This window comes from Podarcis cretensis (assembly GCF_951804945.1).
Source record: "Podarcis cretensis genome assembly, chromosome: 3".
Classification (NCBI taxonomy): domain Eukaryota; kingdom Metazoa; phylum Chordata; class Lepidosauria; order Squamata; family Lacertidae; genus Podarcis; species Podarcis cretensis.
The window spans coordinates 73,023,163-73,030,114 of record NC_137172.1 but is presented as its reverse complement, the minus strand read 5'-3'; positions in this window follow the sequence as shown (position 1 = coordinate 73,030,114).

Here is a 6,952-nt window from a genome sequence, read left to right as displayed (position 1 = left end):
TAATCTTATGAGCCTATTGCTGAAAATATTTGGCTCTTGCTCCACCCACTAGTGACATGTGACCCTCAAAAGGTTGTCCACAAGGGAATGTGGCTGTTGCTGTCAGAGTGAGAAAAATTCCCCACCCCTGAGTTACAGGACAAAGAAGAGAAAAGGTTCCCATGAATCACGGACTGAAATGACAAACAAGCTAACGGAATTCTATGCCTAGAATTCTATCTCCTTCACTGCAGAAGGTGTTGAACAATTACCCAGGCCCAAGTTACTTACAGTTTCTCTCTCTCTCTCTCTCTCTCTCTCTCTCTCTCTAATTTTTATGGCGTGTGAAGAAGAGCATGAATTTCAGCCTGTTTCTCGCCTGCTGCAGTCCTGTCAACAATGGCTTCACACACTATCAGAAGTCATTGTCCCCCAGTAGTGCAATAGGTCAGTGTGTATGTATGGCTGTTAACCATAAAGTTGTTGTTTTGAGCCCACCCAGGGACAGTTGTGGGCAGGATTCCTCGGGGTCCCTTCCAACTCTGCTGTTCTATGAATCTAATTGGCTATGAGGTATATTCATGTTCAGAAGCACTGCACCCCTGAATACCAATTGCTGAGGGGTAAACAATACGAGGGGATGATTGCTCCCATGCCCTGCTTGTAAACATTCTGGAAGCATCTGCCTAAGTGCTTAGAAATAGTATAATGGATTAGATGGAACTTTTACCTGCTTTGGCCTGAATCTGTGCACATCTTATTTTTTAATATTTCTGTAGCCCTGCAAAAATACCTTGTTCTTTGAGGTAAGGCCAAAGATGTTGCAAATAGATAGAAATATCCCTATTTTCTTTTTGAAGGGTATGCATTAGTATTGCCATGAAATTTAAAAGGACTGCCAAATGACATGAATAAATTCCACAAAATAAGCTAGAATGTTTATTAAATAATGTTTAGAAAGACCTACATTAGTCACGACTGATTCTGGGCACTGTCAGACATAGGGTAATCCTTAACTTCTGGCAATAAGAAATAAAGCAGCAATCTTGCCCAGTTAGGATGAAATTAATCGGAGTGTAAAGCAGCCTTTACACAAGATTTAAGCCCTAGTGGCTAAAAATACTAAGCTGCATCACTATATATAACAGAATTATGGAAATATTTCATCTGCATGCATATTTAAGACTGTGTGAAGACAGTATTTTTATTTTTTTTACCACAATACACTATAATGTCCTGTATTCATCATTTCTCATAAAACTGTATTTCAATTAGCCGTGTGGGTGAAGGAACTTGCATTCATCTCTTATTGATTCTCCTTTTGTGCTTCAGCTTTTAAACAATGTAAACAATGTAAAAAATGTAGCCTATTATAGGGCAGCTTGCTGGCTCCCAAGGCTATTGTCGGCGTTCATCAGGAACTGCAGTAACAGTGTATTTGTTCTGCACTGTGGCTAGTCATTAAAAAAAAATTAAAATCTGTTTTTAATGTTTTCCATTTTAAATATTCAATATGTCACAACCAATTTAAAATAAAAAGCAAAGCTTCTGCAACCCTATGCTATAATATGCAATTTTTAAAGACTGAAAGAAACACTCCTTTAAATGTTTTTTTTAGTCTTTAAATGTCTTCTGAAAACTTTTCTACGTAACTTTCCAAGCTAATGCAGGCAATTAAGAATTTAGCTATATATAATATTTTGTTATCTCTCATTCTGAATCCTCTTTTTCCTGCCATATCACCCTGGAGCACTCGTCATGTTGGGAGTTCCCCCAGTCTGGCTCCATGCCATTTGCCACAGTGGGAGAGGGGCATTCTGTGGTTAGTTCTCTTAGATTAGGGAGGCAGGACCTTGCTGGATTCCAACTTCCATCATGGCCAACAGTCAGGGATGATGGGAACTGTAGCCCAACCACATCTGGAGGGCTGCAGGTTTCCCACCCCTATGTTAGATGTTGTGTCATGAAGACCGAACACTTGAGTCATGCTTGACAAAGGCCTGGTGAGTGCAATGTAGCCAACATGATGCTCCCCTGATGCTTTGGACTGCAACTCCCACCAGACCCAGTCAACATGGACAAGAGCCAGGAATTATGGGAGTGGTAGTCCAAAACCTCTGACGGACGCCATATTAGCTACCCTCTGGTTTAATTTATGGCCTAGCTGTTAGGGTGCTCAGAAGGATCAACAGAGTAAGTGATCTTTGGGAGAATGATTATTGTGTACAGTTGTTCACTTGAGAAAGCAACCTAGCTTTCTAATATGTATGCTCTTGTGTTAGCTATCTTCTGCAATCTGGGCACCATTTTGCTGATGTTGGGTCGTTTTGCAAGGCTTAGGCTGGCCGTGTCTAAAGGCTTAAAGTATTTGGTAAAAATACCTTCCTTGTTTCTTAAGATGCCAGGTAACATCCCCTGTGAGCTTTAGCATGAAAAAAAGGTAATGTAAGAGAGCTGTGATTGTTCTATGAAACACTCTGGAGGAATGCAGAGCAGAGGAATCATGTGGCCATCTTGTAGCTCAGATAGCCCCACCCCCGTGTTAGCTGTGTAGGGAAGCACACTTTCCACCTGCAGTTTCACTCTGTCACTTAACATGGCAGAAGACCAAATTGAATGACAAAGTCTATTTCACAGAGCAGAAACAAGTGATGCCACATAACAATAATGCAAAGAAGCCGTTCTCTTTAGCTGGAGATAGAGCAAGAAGGAGCAGCTGACAAAACACATTGTCAACACCACTGATAAGAAATCCCTGAGCAGGATGTGCCACATGAAGATGTGCAAAAACATCAGGAACCACAGAGCTTTAGAGGAAACAAAACAGGAAGCATGTCCCAAATAATCAGAGAGCAGGCCCTAGACAGGTTACCCTGCTGAGTCAGGAAAGAAAGGAGCGATCTGTTCAGGGTGGAACATTAAATGTGAACATTATCATTGTGACAAAATCCTGCCAAAGATGGACCATGGGAAATTCATGCTGACACTCTTGCCTTTCCACGCTTCATCACCAAATAAGTGAGAGAAGGGAAGGCTGTGGGAGCAGAGTGTAACTGACATAGACAGGGCTTTTCATACGCTCTGTGAATATACCATGGCTCTTTCTGTTGCAAAGAGGAATAATCTGGGCCTGGGAGCCTTTGGCTCAAAGAACATCAAAGCCTTCTATGCACAGCCTCAGAGCTACACTTTGAAATCACTTGCCTTTTAAGACTCATATCCAGCAGGGCTGGGGAACCCAGTGGCCAAATGCAGTGCTCCAGGACTCTGTCTGGCCCTTGGGACTATCTGGCCCAAGGTCACACATCCTTCTGAATCATAGCCCTCTCCTCAGGCCACACCCCTCATCAGCCCTACTTCCTACCCTCCCTGAGTGGTTTTGGTTGGCTAGAAATTAGATAATGCCTATTGTTTGGGTGGAAGTGGGAGAGGAGCGTGTGCAGGAACTAGCTTGCCATACACAGGTTAGAGCTCTATTTGTCGCTCTACCTACCAGTGGTATGTGGCCCCTCTCAAGATATTGTCACCAAACTTGGCACAAGGGTTTCTGAGGTTGGGCGGTGCTCTTTGTTTGGATGCCAGCTGCCATTTTTAATCAAAATGGCCGACTGAAATGTGACTTTGGAATGATTGCACTGGGTTTTTTTTTTCATAGGTTCAGCTGCTTCCCAATATATTTTCATCAAACATGAAAAGAGGGTTTCTGAGGTGTAGGTGGCAGACTTTGTCACCGTTGGGATGCCAGCTGCCACTTTGAATCCAGTTAGCAAACCAAAACATGACTTTGTCATGGCTTCACTTGTTTTTTTGCATAGGTTCAGTTGTGTCTTGATATATTGTCACCAAACATGGCATGAAAGTTCCTGAGAGGTGAGTGGTGGACTTCGTCACCATTTGGATGCTGGGAGCCATTTTGACTCAAGATGGCAGACCAGAATATGACCTTGGCATGATGTTGCCAATTTTTTTTTTTTTTTTTTTTGCATAGGTTTAGCTGTCTCTCAATATATTGTTGCTAAACTTGGTACAGTGGTTCCCGAGGTGGCAGCAAAAGTCTTCCTTGATGTTTGGATGCCAGGCACAATTTTGAATCAAGATGGTGGGCCAAAAGGTCACTTTGGATTGACTTCACTTGATTTTTTTGCGTGACAGGTTCAAATTCACAAATTGTACTATCCATTTAAATATCACAATGTCTTTTGGTTTTTAAAAATACCAGGGCAGTGTGAGGCACTCCCCCACTAGAACTAACATAAATTAAAAATGGGCAAGCCACCAGTTCCTTATGTTCTCCTAAATAGACAACCTCAAAAAATTGTCACAGGAGTTCTTGCTCAAGAATTCAGTTTTGTGAGTTATGGAAGCATATATTTAAAGGAAACCATTTCAGCTTGGACTACAGCAATGCACTCTGCATAGGGCTACCTTTGAAGATGACCCGGAAACTACAATAATCTAGAATGCAGCAGCTAGACTGGTGACTGGGAGTGGCCATCAAGACCATATAACACCAGTCCTGAAAGACCTACATTGGCTCCCAGTACTTTTCTGAGCACAATTCAAAGTGTTGGTGCTGACCTTTAAAGCCCTAAACAGCCTCGGCCCAGTATACCTAAAGGAGCATCTCCACCCCATCGTTCAGCCTGGACATGGAGGTCCAGCTTCAAGGGCCTTCTGGCGGTTCCTTCCCTGCGATAAGTGAGGTTACAGGGAACCTTGCAGAGGGCCTTCTTGGTAGTGGCGCCCACCCTGTGGAACGCCCTCCCATCAGATGTCAAGGAAATAAACAACTATCTGACTTTTAGAAGACATCTGAAAGCAGCTCTGTTTAGGGAAGTTTTCAATGTTTGATGTTGGGAGCCGCCCAGAGTGGCTCGGGAAACCCAACCAGATGAGTGTGATATAAATAATAATTTATTATTACTATATTATTGTTATTATTATTATTATTATTATTATTATTATTATTATTATTATTATTATTGGAAGCTGCCTTGTACCAAATCAGATCTTTGGTCTAGCTAGCTCAATGCAATCTACACTGACAGGCAGTGGCTCTCCAGGATTGCAGAAGGCTTTCCCAACCCTTCCAACTTCAGATACCAGGGAATAAACGTGGGACCTTCTTCATGAAAAGCATTTGTTCTGCCACTGAGCTAAGGTCCTTCTCCATGTTTATCAAGGTGCTTTTATACACATGCAGTTAAGCCACATATAAGATGATACAGCTGATACACAAATGATTCTGTGCCACTTGGCACTTCTATGACTAAATCAATTTTCTGTAGGCCACTGTTGAACAGTTCCCTAGTGTTTAGCATACCAGAATGCAATCCAAGTTGGCTTAATCCATGCTAAACCAGAGAACCTTTTGAAAATGCTAGAGAAGAAAGGCTATTTTCTTGGACTGTCTTTTTTCTGTATAGTACAAAGAAGCATTTAAAATTATAGATGCAATAACCGAATACGCCACTGCTAGATTTTATTGAGTGGATGAATCAAAATTATTTTATTTGTAATTAACTTTTGTTCAGGTGTTTCATTTTCTATTACCGTTTTGAGATGATGAATGGCTTCTAGCTTATTTTAACATCTAGATTTTTATGTTATCATAATAGTGACCTCTAGTGTATAGTTTGCAGTGTGTATGCTATGGCATTCTAAAATGATGGAGAATTTTGTTTCATGCAAAAGCTGAAAGTCTTGAGTGCAGCTTAACTGTGCATTCTTAGTTTTTACAGGGATGAAGAAAACAAATTAAACCCCAAACAAAACCCAGAACAAAGAACACCTAGCAAATCTCCATCCCACCCCCCCAAAAGTCTGGATTTTACACATTTAGGACACCAGAAATGTTAATGTATTTTCAAATGCCAACAATGTCTTGCTAGAAAGCATCTAGTATTAGTGCTGTAATTTTTCCTCCAACACTAGATTAGCTTCATCATTATTATTCTGCATATTCAAAATGGATAGGCATCATTACCCAAATTATATGTCTTAAAAAGGGTCTTTCACTGTAGGGCAAACTAGAAAAGAACATTTAAATGGAAAGCAATTTTCTCTCTTTGCTGTGTTCTGTATTCCCTTAAGTGGTGTTGAAGTAAAAGCCTTCCTTGTGCTCTACACTAATTTTCTTTTTTTCTCCTTTAATCCAACTGTGAAATCATAAAACTTCATGTTTATGCCAATGATTTGTCACCATGGATACATCATGATGTCATGCATTTATTCACAGGATATGGCCTCCCTTGCTGCAAAACTCATGGGAATAGATATGCTAGGAATGAGGCATTTTTGAACCAGAAATGTCTATTGAAACATTTTGCTGTTAGCCTTTTTGGTTCTCAATTAATAACAGAATCTCTGATATGAACTCCAAGACCAACCATGATGCCTTTTAAATTACCCTGAATGTGATTTTGCATGTCAGCTATCTTTCACTTGAAACTCTCTTTTATAGATTTCCCATCCCACTTAATAATATATTATTATGGTTTTGGCAGTCACACTGCCATCCTTTTGCATAATTTCGTTCTGACATTATGATGCAAATTTTAACCCAGCCCCAAAACAGCAGTTTAGTTGTAGCCAGAAAAGCTTTGAAACTGCTATTCAGCCAATTTACACCAAGATGTCTTTCAGAAGCAGAAGTGTTGTATGGCTTCATTTAAGAAAAGCCACAACACTGCAAAACCTTAAAATTCTTTAAAAAAAAAAGTTTCTTTTATTGAGCATTTTCTCTTTTGTTTTCTTTAATATACAAAAGAGCAACAATATTGAAATTTTAGAAACCCTGCAACTGAGAGCATTGTTTACAGTTCACAAATTGATGCAGAGAGACAAAAGGTAAGACAAAAAGAGCTAATGGGCTGGATGAGGTGAATAGAGGTTCAATCCAGACAAGACAGCTGTACTGTTGGTAGGTAATTCATTTACTTGGATGAGTGGTGCTCAACCCATTCTGTAAGGA